A 13,763-nucleotide genomic window follows, 5' to 3' on the forward strand; every position below is an offset into this window, starting at 1 on the left:
AGGTGCCCAATATGCTACTGGAGATCAGTGGAGAAATAACTCCAGAAAGAATGAAGGGATTGAGCCAAAGCAAAAACAATACCCAGCTGTGGATGTGACTGGTGATAGAAGCAAGGTCCGATGCTATAAAGAGCAATATTGCATAGGAACCTGGAATGTCAGGTCCATAAATCAAGGCAAATTGGAAGTGGTCAAACAGGAGATGGCAAGAGTGAACGTCGACATTCTAGGAATCAGCAAACTAAAATGGACTGGAATGGGTGAATTTAACTCAGATGATCATTATATCTACTACTGCGGGCAGGAATCCCTCAGAAGAAATGGAGTAGTCATCATGGTCAACAAAAGAGTTCGAAATGCAGTACTTGGATGCAATCTCAAAAACAACAGAATGATCTCTGTTCTTTTCCAAGGCAAACAATTCAATATCACAGTAATCCAAGTCTATGCCCCAACCAGTAACGCTGAAGAAGCTGAAGTTGAATGCTTCTATGAAGACCTACAAGACCTTTTAGAACTAACACCCAAAAATGATGTCCTTTTCATTATAGGGAACTGGAATGCAAAAGTAGGAAGTCAAGAAACACCTGGAGTAACAGGCAAATTTGGCCTTGGAATACAGAATGAAGCAGGGCAAAGACTAATAGAGTTTTGCCAAGAAAATGCACTGGTCATAGCAAACACCCTCTTCCAACAACACAAGAGAAGACTCTACACATGGACATCACCAGATGGTCAACACTGAAATCAGATTGATTATATTCTTTGCAGCCAAAGATGGAGAAGCTCTATACAGTCAACAAAAACAAGACCAGGAGCTGACTGTGGCTCAGATCATGAACTCCTTATTGCCAAATTCAGACTGAAATTGAAGATAGTAGGGAAAACCACTAGACCATTCAGGTATGACCTATATCAAATCCCTTATGATTATACAGTGGAAGTGAGATATAGATTTAAGGGACTAGATCTGATAGATAGAGTACCTGATGAACTATGGACTGAGGTTCGTGACATTGTACAGGAGACAGGGATCAAGACCATCCCCATGGAAAAGAAATGCAAAAAAGCAAAATGGCTGTCTGAGGAGGCGTTACAAATAGCTGTGAAAAGAAGAGAAGCGAAAAGCAAAGGAGAAAAGGAAATATATAAGCATCTGAATGCAGAGTTCCAAAGAATAGCAAGAAGAGATAAGAAAGCCTTCTTCAGCAATCAATGCAAAGAAACAGATGAAAACATCAGAATGGAAAAGACTAGAGATCTCTTCAAGAAAATTAGAGATACCTAGGGAACATTTCATGCAAAGATGGGCAGAATAAAGGACAGAAATGGTATGGCCCTAACAGAAGCAGAAGATATTAAGAAGAGATGGCAAGAATACACAGAAGAACTGTACAAAAAAGATCTTCACGACCCAGATAATCACGGTGGTGTGATCACTGACCTAGAGCCAGACATCCTGGAATGTGAAGTCAAGTGGGCCTTAGAAAGCATCACTACAAACAAAGCTAGTGGAGGTGATGAAATTCCAGTTGAGCTATTTCAAATCCTGAAAGATGATGCTGTGAAAGTGCTGCACTCAATATGCCAGCAAATTTGGAAAACTCAGCAGTGGCCACAGGACTGGAAAAGGGCAGTTTTCATTCCAATCCCAAAGAAAGGCAATGCCAAAGAATGCTCAAACTACCGCACAATTGCACTCATCTCACATGCTAGTAAAGTAATGCTCAAAATTCTCCAAGCCAGGCTTCAGCAATATGTGAACCATGAACTTCCAGTTGTTCAAGCTGGTTTTAGAAAAGGCAGAGGAACCAGAGACCAAATTGCCAACATCCGCTGGATCATCGAAAAAGCAAGAGAGTTCCAGAAAACATCTATTTCTGCTTTATTGACTATGCCAAAGCCTTTGACTGTGTGGATCACAATAAACTGTGGAAAATTCTGAAAGAGATGGGACTACCAGACCACCTGACCTGCCTCTTGAGAAATGTGTATGTAGGTCAGGAAGCAACAGTTAGAACTGGACATGGAACAACAGACTGGTTCCAAATAGGAAAAGGAGTATGTCAAGGCTGTATATTGTCACCCTGCTTATTTAACTTATATGCAGAGTACATCATGAGAAACACTGGGCTTGAAGAAGCACAAGCTGGAATCAAGATTGCCGGGAGAAATATCAATAACCTCAGATATGCAGATGACACCACCCTTATGGCAGAAAATGAAGAGGAACTAAAAAGTCTCTTGATGAAGGTGAAAGAGGAGAGTGAAAAAGTTGGCTTAAAACTCAACATTCAGAAAACGAAGATCATGGCATCTGGTCCCATCACTTCATGGGAAATAGATGGGGAAACAGTGGAAACAGGGTCAGACTTTATTTTGGGGGGCTCCCAAATCACTGCAGATGGTGAGTGCGACTGCAGCCATGAAATTAAAAGACGCTTACTCCTTGGAAGAAAAGTTATGACCAACCTAGATAGCATATTGAAAAGCAGAGACATTACTTTGCCAACAAAGGTCCATCTAGTCAAGGCTATGGTTTTTCCAGTGGTCACGTATGGATGTGAGAGCTGGACTGTGAAGAAGGCTGAGCACCAAAGAATTGATGCTTGTTGTGGGCAGCAAAGTGACTCAGCCACACATATACATGTATCCCCTCTTCCTTGAATTCCCTCCCATTCCGGTCACCACTGAGCAGTGAGTAGAGTCCCCTGTGCTGCACAATTCTTTCTCATTAGATTAGTTATCGATTTTATACATAGTTGTGTGTATATGACCAACCTAGACAACATATTGAAAAGCAGAGACATTACTTTGCCAACAAAGGTCCATCTAGTCAAGGCTATGGTTTTCCCAGTGGTCATGTATGGATGCAAGAGTTGGACTGTGAAGAAGGCTGAGCACCGAAGAATTGATGCTTTTGAACTGTGGTGTTGGAGAAGACTCTTGAGAGTCCCTTGGACTGCAAGGAGATCCAACCAGTCCGTTCTGAAGGAGATCAGCCCTGGGATTTCTTTGGAAGGACTGATGCTGAAGCTGAAACTCCAGTACTTTGGCCACCTCATGCGAAGAGTTGACTCCTTGGAAAAGACTCTGATGCTGGGAGGGATTGGGGGCAGGAGGAGAAGGGGATGACAGAGGATGAGATGGCTGGATGGCACTCACTGACTTGATGGACGTGAGTCTGAGTGAACTCCGGGAGTTGGTGATGGACAGGGAGGCCTGGCGTGCTGCGATTCATGGGGTCGAAAAGAGTTGGGCACGACTGAGCAACTGAACTGAACTGAACACTAGCTTTGTTCATAGTTATGCTTCCTAAGGCCCACTTGACTTCACATTCCAGGATGTCTAGCTCTAGGTGAGTGGTCACACCATCGTGGTTATCTGGGTCGTGAAGATCTTTTTTGTATAGTTCTTCTGTGTATTCTTGCCACCACTTCTTAATATCTTCTGCTTCTGTTAGGTCCATACCATTTCTGTCCTTTATTGAGCCCATCTTTGCATGAAATGTTCCCTTGGTATCTCTAATTTTCTTGAAGAGATCTCTAGTCTTTCCCATTCTGTTGTTTTCCTCTATTTCTTTGCACTGATCACTAAAGAAGGCTTTCTTATCTCTCCTTGCTATTCTTTGGAACTCTGCATTCGAATGGATGTATCTTTCCTTTTCTCCTTTGCCTTTTGTGTCTTTTCTTTTCTCAGCTATTTGTAACGCCTCCTTAGACTACCATTTTGCCTTTTTGCATTTCTTTTTCTTGAGGATGGTCTTGATCAGTGCCTCCTGTACAATGTCATGAACCTCCGACCATAGTTCTTCAGACACTCTGTCTATCAGATCTAATCCCTTGAATCTATCTGTCACTTCCACTGCATAATCGTAAGGGATTTGATTTAGGTCATACCTGAATGTCTAATGGCTTTCCCTACTTTCTTCAGTTTAAGTCTGAATTTAAATATTCATGGTTAATTTCCTTTAGGATGGACTAGTATGATCTCCTTGCTGTCCAAGGGACTCTCAAGAGTCTTCTTCAGCCCCACAGTTCGAAAGCATCAATTTTTTTTTTTTTTTTTTGCTTAGCCTTCTTTAGGGTCCAACTCTCACATCTTTATATGACTACTGGAAAAACCATAGCTTTGACTATATGGACCTTTGTCAGCGAACTGATGTCTCTACTTTTCAATATGCTGTCTAGGTCTGTCATAGCTTTCCTTCCAAGGAGCAAAATGCATATAATAATTGACTAAAATATAAGCAGTACATATGATATGTTAATTTATATACACATTCCTGTATCTGTATATAGATATGCATGCCTGTGCATATGCACACATGCACATCCATATCTATCTGTAAAATCATCCTCGTCAGGCTCAAAATTCTGCAATGGACTCATGCCCTGGTAGCCAGCCCCCAAGATGACCTTCACTCCGCAGCCCCCATGCCCTTCCACAATGAACAGGGCTGAGCTGTGTAACCAACAGGATTTTGCAGAAATGATGGCAAGTCCATGGCTCAGATATCAGAGACGCCATCCTCTGTGGGATCACTCGGTCCTCTGGAGGAACTCAGCACCGTGTCAAAAGGTCATTGCAGCCACCTCATGGCGAAATCTACGAGGTAGGGAGGCCTCATGCCGGCAGCCAGAGAGGAACTGAGTCTTCCTCCGATAGTCTGACAGTCATGTGAATAACCACCCCATAAACAGCCCTCCCGTCTGAGCTGAGTTTTCAGAGGATGATGTCCCATCCAGAGCTTGACAGTCACCTCAAGGGAAACCCCAAGACAGAACCACCCAGCTAAACCATTCCGGACACAGAGAAACCACGTGAGATAAGTGTTTACCGTCCTTCCAAGCTGCAGGCAATGGATGCACACCTAGATCAGAATCCAATGTCATCACAATGGCCTCTTTTCTTCCTCTGATCTTATCGCTGACTGTTCTTCTTTCTGATGCTGAAACTGAAACTTCAATACTTTGGCCACCTGATGTGAAGAACTGACTCATTGGAAAAGACCCAGATGCTGGGAAAGATTGAAGGTGGGAGGAGAAGGGGAAGACAGAGGATGAGATGGCTGGATGGCATCACCCACTCGATGGACATGAGTTTGAGTAAACTCTGGGAGGTCGTGATGGACAGGGAAGCCCGACTTGCTGCAGTCCATAGGGTCACAAAGAGTCGGACACGACTGAATTACTGAACTGAACTGAACTGATTCTTTCCATTGCTCACTCTGTTATAGTCCCATTGGCTTCCTTACCAGATGCCGAAAACCCCAAATCTCTCTACAGGTCTATCCCTGCCCACTGATATCCACAGGGTTCACTCCCTTCCTAGCTCATGTCTTTGCTGCAATGTCCCTTCAGGGACGCCTTCTCTGACAGCCCAGGCTGGAAATGCCCACCCACCCCACCCGTCCCCTTACTTGGCTGTTTTTTTATGCTGTCAGGTTTGTGGAATTTGTTACAGCAGTCACAGGAAGCTAATACAGATGGTTGATTAAGTGGACTGGATCAATGGGAAAGTGGGTGATTGGAGTGATGGGTGGATTGTAGGATAAATGGGAAGAGGGAATTGATAGAATGGATTAAAGAATGAAGGACTTTATGGGTGGATGAATGGATAGTTGAATGGATGGAGCTTTGGTGAGCTGGAAGAGTATCTAAAGAAATGATGGGTGTGTAGATAGGCAAGTGGATGGTTGAGTGGATAAATGGCTAGTTGGATGAATGCATAAAGGCAAGAATATATACACAGATGAAAAGGTGGATTGGGCGGAAGTTTGGATGGACGGACTTGTGGATGTGTATTCAAGCAGGAAACATGACACGTTGGGAAAGAATCAGATTTATTCTTTCATTTTTAAAAGCTTTATTTATTTATTTATTGACTGTGGTTTTCCTTGCTGCTCAGGTGTGGCAGTCAGGGGCTACTCTTCGTTGCTTCACATCGCAGTGGCTTCTCCTGTTGCGAAGCGCAGGCTCCAGGGGTTTGGTAGTTGAAGCGCATAGGCTCAGTAGTTGCTGCACATGGGCCTAGCTGTCTGTCCCCTCCTGCCCCTGCTCTTGCCCAGTATGTGGGTTCTTCCCAGACCAGGGATTAAACTGGTGTCCCCTTCATTGCAAGGCAGATTCTTAACCACTGGACCACCAGGAAAGCCTTATTATTTTATTTTTTAAATTGAAGTCTAGTTGAATCACAATGTTGTGTTAGTTTCAGGTGTACAGCAAAGTGATTCAATTATTTATATATATATATTTCAATATAACTGTAAACAAACATAAACATAAAATATAATTATATATATTCTTTTTTGGCATCAGTTGCTTCTTTTTCATAGCAGAGTAATATTCCATCACATAAACATACCACTCTTTATCCTTTCGTCTATCAGTGGACACGCTGATTGCCTCCGTGTCTTGGATATTGTAAATAGTGCTACAAAGAACATTGTGATGTATGTATCTTTTCAAATTCTAATTTTCTCTGGATATATGCCTAGGAGGGGGATTGCAGGATTATATGGTAGCTCTGTTTTTAGCTTTTTAAGGAACCTCCATGCTGTTCTCCATAGTGGCTGTACCAGTTTACATTCTCTACCAACAGCGTAGGAGGAAGAATCAGATTTTAGAACCAGACAGACCTGGGTTCTGACCCCAGCTCCCCATGGTGATATTGGACAAGCCTGGTAGCCAAGGTGGATCTCTGTTCAAGAAAGAACTTACTTAACTGTGAGAAGAGTGTTTGGCCAACTGCCCCCAGCTGCAGTACCTGAAACCAGTTTGTTTTGTTTTTTTGAATCAAGTTTCTTTCCGGGCAGCCCCCAAGCAATGACTAAGCCTTAGGGTGGGGGCCGTGCCACTTCCATCCAATGTGGGGCTCATCTAATAGCAATCTCTTTTTTTTCCTTCTCCTTCCCTTCCCCCACCCCTTCTGCCCCTCCCTCTGAAAGTTAAGTGTTAGTCGCTCAGTCCTGTCTGACTCTGCTGCCAGGCTCCTCTGTCCATGGGATTCTCCAGGCAAGAATACTGGAGTGGGTTGCCATTTCCTTCTCCAGGGGATCTTCCCAACCCAGGGATCGAACCTGCATCGCTTATGTCTCCTACATTGGCAGGCGGGTTCTTTACCGCTAGGGGGCTGAGGCCCCCTCCCTCTACTCCTCCCTGTTTCTTTCTTGGTCTCTCTCTTTCTCCCCTCCCCCCCCCCCTTTTTTTTAACTTTGAATTGACATAAAATTCAGGTAACACAAGACTTCCCTGGTGGTTCAGTGGTTGGGACTCAGCTTCCACTGCAGGGATCACTGGTTCTGCCCCTGGTGGGGAAACAGATCCCACATGCATGCCGTGTGGCCAAAAAGAAAACGAAAAGAGAAACAAGTCACAGACCACAAAATCATTTCCTTTAAGTATTTTAAGTAGCATTTAGTACAGTCAGAGTCTTGTGCCGCCATTGTGTCTCTCAAGTTCCAACCATTTTCACCACCCTGAGAGGAAGTGATTAAGCAATCAGTCCCCATCCATCCGGCAACCACTAACCTACTTTCTGTTCCTATGGATTTGTCCACAGTGAATCTCTGCACTGCCTCTCCGCTCGGGCCGACGCATGGTCTCAGGCTCTTCCTGACTATACTGTCCTCCTGCCTTCCCTTTCACAGGTGGCAGAATGACTTCCTGCCTCCTCCTGTCCTTCCTCACCTTTATCTTTCACTTGTTCAGTGGGTCAGTCGTGTCCGACTCTTTGCGACCGACCCCATGGACTGCAGCACGCCAGACTTCCCTGCCCTTCACCAACTCCCGGAGCTTGTTCAAACTCATGTCCATCCAGTCGGTGATGCCATCCAGCCATCTCATCCTCTGTCACCCTCTTCTCCTCTTGCCTTCAATCTTTCCCAGCATCAGGGTGTTTTCCAATGAGCCAGCTCTTTACATCAGGTGGCCAAAGTATGGGAGGTTCAGCTTCAGCATCAGTCCTCCCAGTGAATATTCAGGGTTGATTTCCTTTAGGATGGACTGGTTGGATCTCCTTACAGTCCAAGGGACTCTCAAGAGTCTAAGCACCACAGTTCAGAAGCAGCGGTGTCATCCCAATAAATCCATTGCATCGCTAATGCCGCAGCAGCCTCTGCTTCCTGGAAGAGCCAGCCACACCAGTGTCTTGCTCTGAGCTCCAGCTCCCCACCCTGCAGAGCAGCACAGCCTCTCAGGGGTGCAGGAGGCTGTGGAGGGGTTCTGAACACCCCCTGGAGGAGCCGTCAACCTGAAGACCAGACCGTGCGCTGCTTTCTCTATGTGCCAGGACCGCTCAAGTCCCTCCCTGATCTCACTCTTCATATACAAACGTGTGTGTGTGTGTGCGCGCGCGTGCGTGCGTGCGCGCGTGCGCTCAGTCGCTTTAGTCGTTGTGTCCGACTCTTTGCAACCCTACGGACTGTAGCCCTCCAGGCTCCTCTGTCCGTGGGATTCTCCAGGCAAGAGTACTGGAGTGGGTTGCCATGGCCTCTTCCAGGGGATCTTCCAGACCCAAGGATCAAACCCTTGTCTCCTGCATTGCAGGTAGATTCTTTACTGTTGAGCCACCAGAGAAGCCCATATGTGTGTGGGGGGGTGCGTGTGTGTATATATATATTTATTTATTTTAGAATTTATGTATTTCTTTATTTTTGGCTGCGCTGGGTCTTCACTGCTGGCAGGCTTCTTGTCTAGCTGCGGTGTGTGTGGAGGTTACTACCTTGTTGCGAGCACAGGCTCTAGGCGTGAGGGTTTTAGCAGTTGTGACTCCCGGGCTCTAGAGGACCGGCTCAGTAGTCGTGGCGCACCGGCTTTGTTGCTCCGCGGCCTGTGGGATCTTCCTGGACCGGGGATGGAACCCGCGTCTCCTGCACTGGTAGGCGGATTCTTTACCACCGAGCCACCAGGGAAGCCCAATGGACTCGCTCCTGAACCCCATGCGGGAGGCACCATTATGACCCTTGCCTTTACAGACGAGAAAACAAACGCCTGGAGGCCTCCATCCCCTACGTGGGCGGTTCCCCTTTTCTGGAGAAAATGATCCCACCACAGAGCGGAAGGGAAAGATTCCTGAAAGTGAAAGTGCAGTATCATTTCACCCAGAGGAAGACCACAGCCTCCTCCCTTCAGCTGAACCAGGGTAGCAGAAGGATCCAGAAGATTCCAGGTCCCCAGCCTGCACGTGGACAGTGGGAGGAGCCTGGTGCCCACATGGAAAGCAGCCCACAGAACTGTCTTCCCCCCTGCCCCCGGGTGCTCACAGGGATGCCCTGACGCTGTCACAGTCCCTGCAGGGGACACAAGTCAGCCTCGCCTTTGTGCCAGTGTGGGGACCTGGGTACCAAGGCCCAGAGCATGGGAAGTGGGGGGAGGGGGTGTTCTTTCCTAGGGTCACCTGGAGGTCTGCATCTTTATTTCCTTTTGAAAAAGACACAGGAGGGACTCCCCCTGTGGTCCAGTGGCTGAGACTCCACACTCCCAATGCCGGGGTGGTGGTGGTGGGGGGCCTGGATTCCATCCCTGGTCAGAGAAGTAGATCCCTCATGCCGCCACTAAGACTTCTCACGCCCCTGCTAAAGACGCCACGGGCTGCAGGTAAGCCCGGTGCAGCCATGTAAGTGAATAAATATTTAAAAATGAAATAAAGTCATAAGCCGGGATACAGAGAAGTTAGTAACCTAAGGTCCATTAACAAAAAAAAGAAAAAGGAGCAGGAATGAGACAGGCACCAGCACAGATCGGGCAAGGTGTGTAGAGGGGGGTCGCTGCTCCGGGGGGGTGAGCAGCGGGCAGTTTCCAGCACCCTCCGCCCCCTCCCTGGGCTCTGTGTCCATCCTGGTCTCCAGGGCAGGTGTCGACGGTAACTTCCACGCCAAAAGGGACTTTGCAGATGAGGTTAAATTAAGGGTCTTGAGATGGGGAGGTTCTTCTGGATTTTTAGGGTGAGCCCAACATAATCAAGGAGTCCTCACAAGTGCGAGAAGGGTCAGAGTCAGAGAAGGGGGTGTGGTGACGAAGTACCACCCACCGTGCAGAGGGAAGTAGGCACCCCGAGCCAAGGGGTGCAGGCACCACCGGAAGCTGGAAAAGATGAGGAAACGGGTCCTCCAGAAGGAACGCAGCCCTGCCCGCCCCTTGATTTCAACATACGGGGACAAAGACCTCTGGAACCAGAAGCTAATAAATCTGTGTTGCCTTAAGCCACTACGCTTGTGGTTTGCTGTTACAACCATTGCAGGGCTCTCTACGGGCACCCAGCTCTTAACTGGCAGAGGTGGGATTCGAAACCAATCTCTCCGAGCTGCTTGCGGGGTTGAACATTCTGGATCTTCTGGGGTATGGCTTAGAGGTGTGAAGTGTGGAATTATTCCAGAAGCTTCTTCCTCAAGGTCACTGGGCTGTGTGTGTGTGTGTGTGTGTGTGATGTAGAAGTGAGTCAAGAAACCAGGAATTCTACTTTCATGAGGATTAGGGGATCTGGTGTATAACTCGAGCAGTGACAACTCAGGCTGTCGTGACAATTAGTGAGTTAACCTCCGCGGAGCACACAGGGGAGTGCCTGACACATAAGATTAGTTAACACGTATTACATCTCTTTCATGTCTACACACCACTGGTGTCAGCTCCTCTCTGTATTCCCTGCTCAAGAACCTTCCATGGCCCCCCAGTACTCTCAGGATAACATCCAAGCCCTTTATGACGACTGAGAACTTAGGCTCCAGGCTCATTTCTCCTACCTAGTGGGTCCCGCACTCTGTAACCCAGCAGACTGCCCACTAAGGAATGTCGCTCTCCATCTGACTAAAAGCATGGCGGTGTTAGCCACTGGAGTTACTAACCTTTAACCCACCTTTAACTGGAGTCACTAACCTTTAACACCCTTGAATGAGGCACTCTGCACTCTGGGAAAACTGGAAGAACAGGCCTTCAGATATTTTCAGGAAAAAAATGTTACCAGCCCAAATTCTTGCACCTTCTCCTGCTTCGAAAAGCACTGAAGTCATTAACTAAGGTATCTGGGCCTTGTGGCTAACAGCAACCTTCTAAGGAGATGTCTTCTGGGTTGCCCAAATCCCTTTTGCAAAAACACTGAAACGCTGGAATCAGATCCTGAGAACTCCCTGAGAGGCTATCTCGTGGGCCACAGGACTCAGCATCACCCCAGATAAAACGGAAACTCGCAGGTTGGCCATTTCTATTTTGGTCGAAAGACAAAAGCACTCAACCCTCAGGGGCCAGGTTTCAGGAACCACCTGGGCCCTGCTGAGAAAGCCTTCCTGTAGCTCGCCTGCCTCCTCTAAGCATGGCTTGTGAGATTGTCCTAAACTTCCCCCACAGCCAGACAGGCACTGGCTACCATTGCTAGTTAGCCACTTCCCCTTCTGGGCCCACCCTGCCCTGCTCTGCACTACTATAACATCTCATGTTTGGCTTTTTTTTTTTTTTTTTTTTGATTGCACACTGCAGCCTGTGGGATCTTAGTTCCCTGACCACTGACCAGGGATCCAACCCGTGCCCCCAGCAGTGGACATGCAGAGTCCTAATCCACCACCAGGGAAGTCCCGAGAGATCTCATTCTTCATTGGTCACTGGGCCTCCGCCTTCAAGAAATACTCGTGATCCCTGTCTGTTTCTCTGCTCTCTCGTCTTTGCTCTCAAGCAATCCGAGAGCTGAAAACCCTAGCTGTTGGGGCACTTGGAAATCCTGAAGTGCAAAGGACGAGAGAAGCGGGCTTCAGAAGTCCCCGTGATGGAGGGCGTTGATGAAATAGTATTTAGCCACGAAAAGGCATGAAGCACTGACCTGTGCTACAACATGCTATCATGCTAAATCACTTCAGTCGTGTCTGATTCTGTGTGACCCCAGGGACTGTAGCCCGCCAGGCTCCTCTGTCCCTGGGATTCTGCAGGCAGGAACACTGGAGTGGGTAGCCATGCCCTCCTCCAGGGGTCTTCCCCTCGCAGGGATCAAACCCATGTTTCTGACGTCTCCTGCACTGGCAGGCTGGCTTCTTTACCCACCTGGGAACATGGATGAACCTCAAAAACATCACGCTCAGTGACAGAAGCCAGACATGAGAAGGCACATACTATTTATATGAAATGTCCAGAAGTGCCAAATCTATAGAGACGGGAAGCAGTTTGGATGTGGCCAGAGGGTTCGCACAGAGTCGGACACGACTGCAGCGACTTAGCAGCAGCAGCAGCAGCAGAGGGTTGAGGGGTGGGGAGGCGGGAATTGGGAGTGTCAGCTTAACTGGTAAGGGACTTCCTCCTGGGGTAGTGAAAAAGTTCCGGAACGAGGTAGCGGTGCTGGTTTCGAAACACTGTGAATGAGTTAAATGTCCCTGAACTGTAAAATTTAAAACAGTTAGGGAATTCTCTGGCCCTCCAGTGGTTAGGACCGGGTGCTCTCACTGCCGGGGGCCCCAGGTTCCAACCCTGGTCGGGGAACCAAGATCCCACAAGCCACAACGTGCCACAAACCATAATGCAATAAAAGTCAAATAAAATGCACGTTAAGCACAATAAAATAAAGTGAAATGGTTAATCATGTGAAATTTATTTCAATTATTAAAAAATCAAAAGAGGTGGGGAGCTGAGGGAGCGGGTGGCTGGCACTTCTGCATCTCAGGGAGGATACACTCCCTGGGTCTGAGGGCAGACGGGCCGGGGGCCTGGACTCCCGGGTTCTGGGGACGCAGGAGGGTGCCAGGGCCCAGGCACCTGAGTAGTGAGAAAGGAGGAAGCCAGGAAGCCGAGAGCTGTTCTATGGGAGAGAAAAGAAAACGGCCAGAGGAAGCAGTGGGTTTCTGGGAGGGAGGTTCTCCTGACGGGGATGTTCTCAGCAGGATCACCCTCCCCACCCACGTGCTCCCTGGCTGTGGGGAACTGGGAGGCCAGTGCGGGCAGGATCCGGACACCAGGGTCCCGGCCTGGCCCCGCCGCGTCCAGACAGAAACGGCACCCGGCAGAGTGGGCACCCGTAGGTCTGGGTTCTCACTCCCTAAGGAGGTACCAACAGGGAGGCTAGACAGCAGGGGGCTAGAAACAATGGCAGGTGCTCTTGAAGAGGCCGGAGGCCCGGGCTTCTGGGTCCCCCAGGGAGGAAGTGTGCACAGAGCTGGAGGCTCGGATTTCTGGGTCTTGGGGAGGACTCCCCGTCTGGGAGTCTGAATGCTGAAGCTAGAAAGCTGAAGGAAGGGAGGTGGAGGGCCCTGGGAGCTAAGCCACGGCCCGCTCCGTTCCGAGACTGAAAGTGCAGTTAGTTTGAGGGTGAAGTCCCGGGACAGCGGGGGCCACCCTCTTGACCTAACAGTGTCCCGCTGGCGTTCGATCGTGGACTTTGGCTCTGCCGGGGCGCGGACGGTGGTCCCGCCCCCACAGCTCAGCCTTCTTCCCCAAACTCTCACGCGGCCCCAGGACCGAGAGAGCCCGGGAGAGCCTGGACCGGTGAGCGCCTGGCAGAGGGGTGCAGGGGCCGGGGAGGAGGGGGGCAGAGGTTGGCAGTGGGGGAGGGGCTGGAGAGACTCGAGAGCTGGGTGGGGGAAGGACAGCTAAGAGATACTGGGACATCAGGATAAAGGACTGTACAAAAAAAAAAAAAAAAAGAGCGAAAGTGCCCCAAGCACAGAGCTGGTGTTATCATCCTGAACACTTACACACTATTCATGCCTGGGAGCCAAAGAGGGCCTCAAAGACAGTCCCAGAATATGAGACACCTAAACGCTTAGGGGCTGGCTCCTCACCCGAGACAGA

This window comes from Bubalus kerabau, chromosome 17 (assembly GCF_029407905.1).
Source record: "Bubalus kerabau isolate K-KA32 ecotype Philippines breed swamp buffalo chromosome 17, PCC_UOA_SB_1v2, whole genome shotgun sequence".
Taxonomy (NCBI): domain Eukaryota; kingdom Metazoa; phylum Chordata; class Mammalia; order Artiodactyla; family Bovidae; genus Bubalus; species Bubalus kerabau.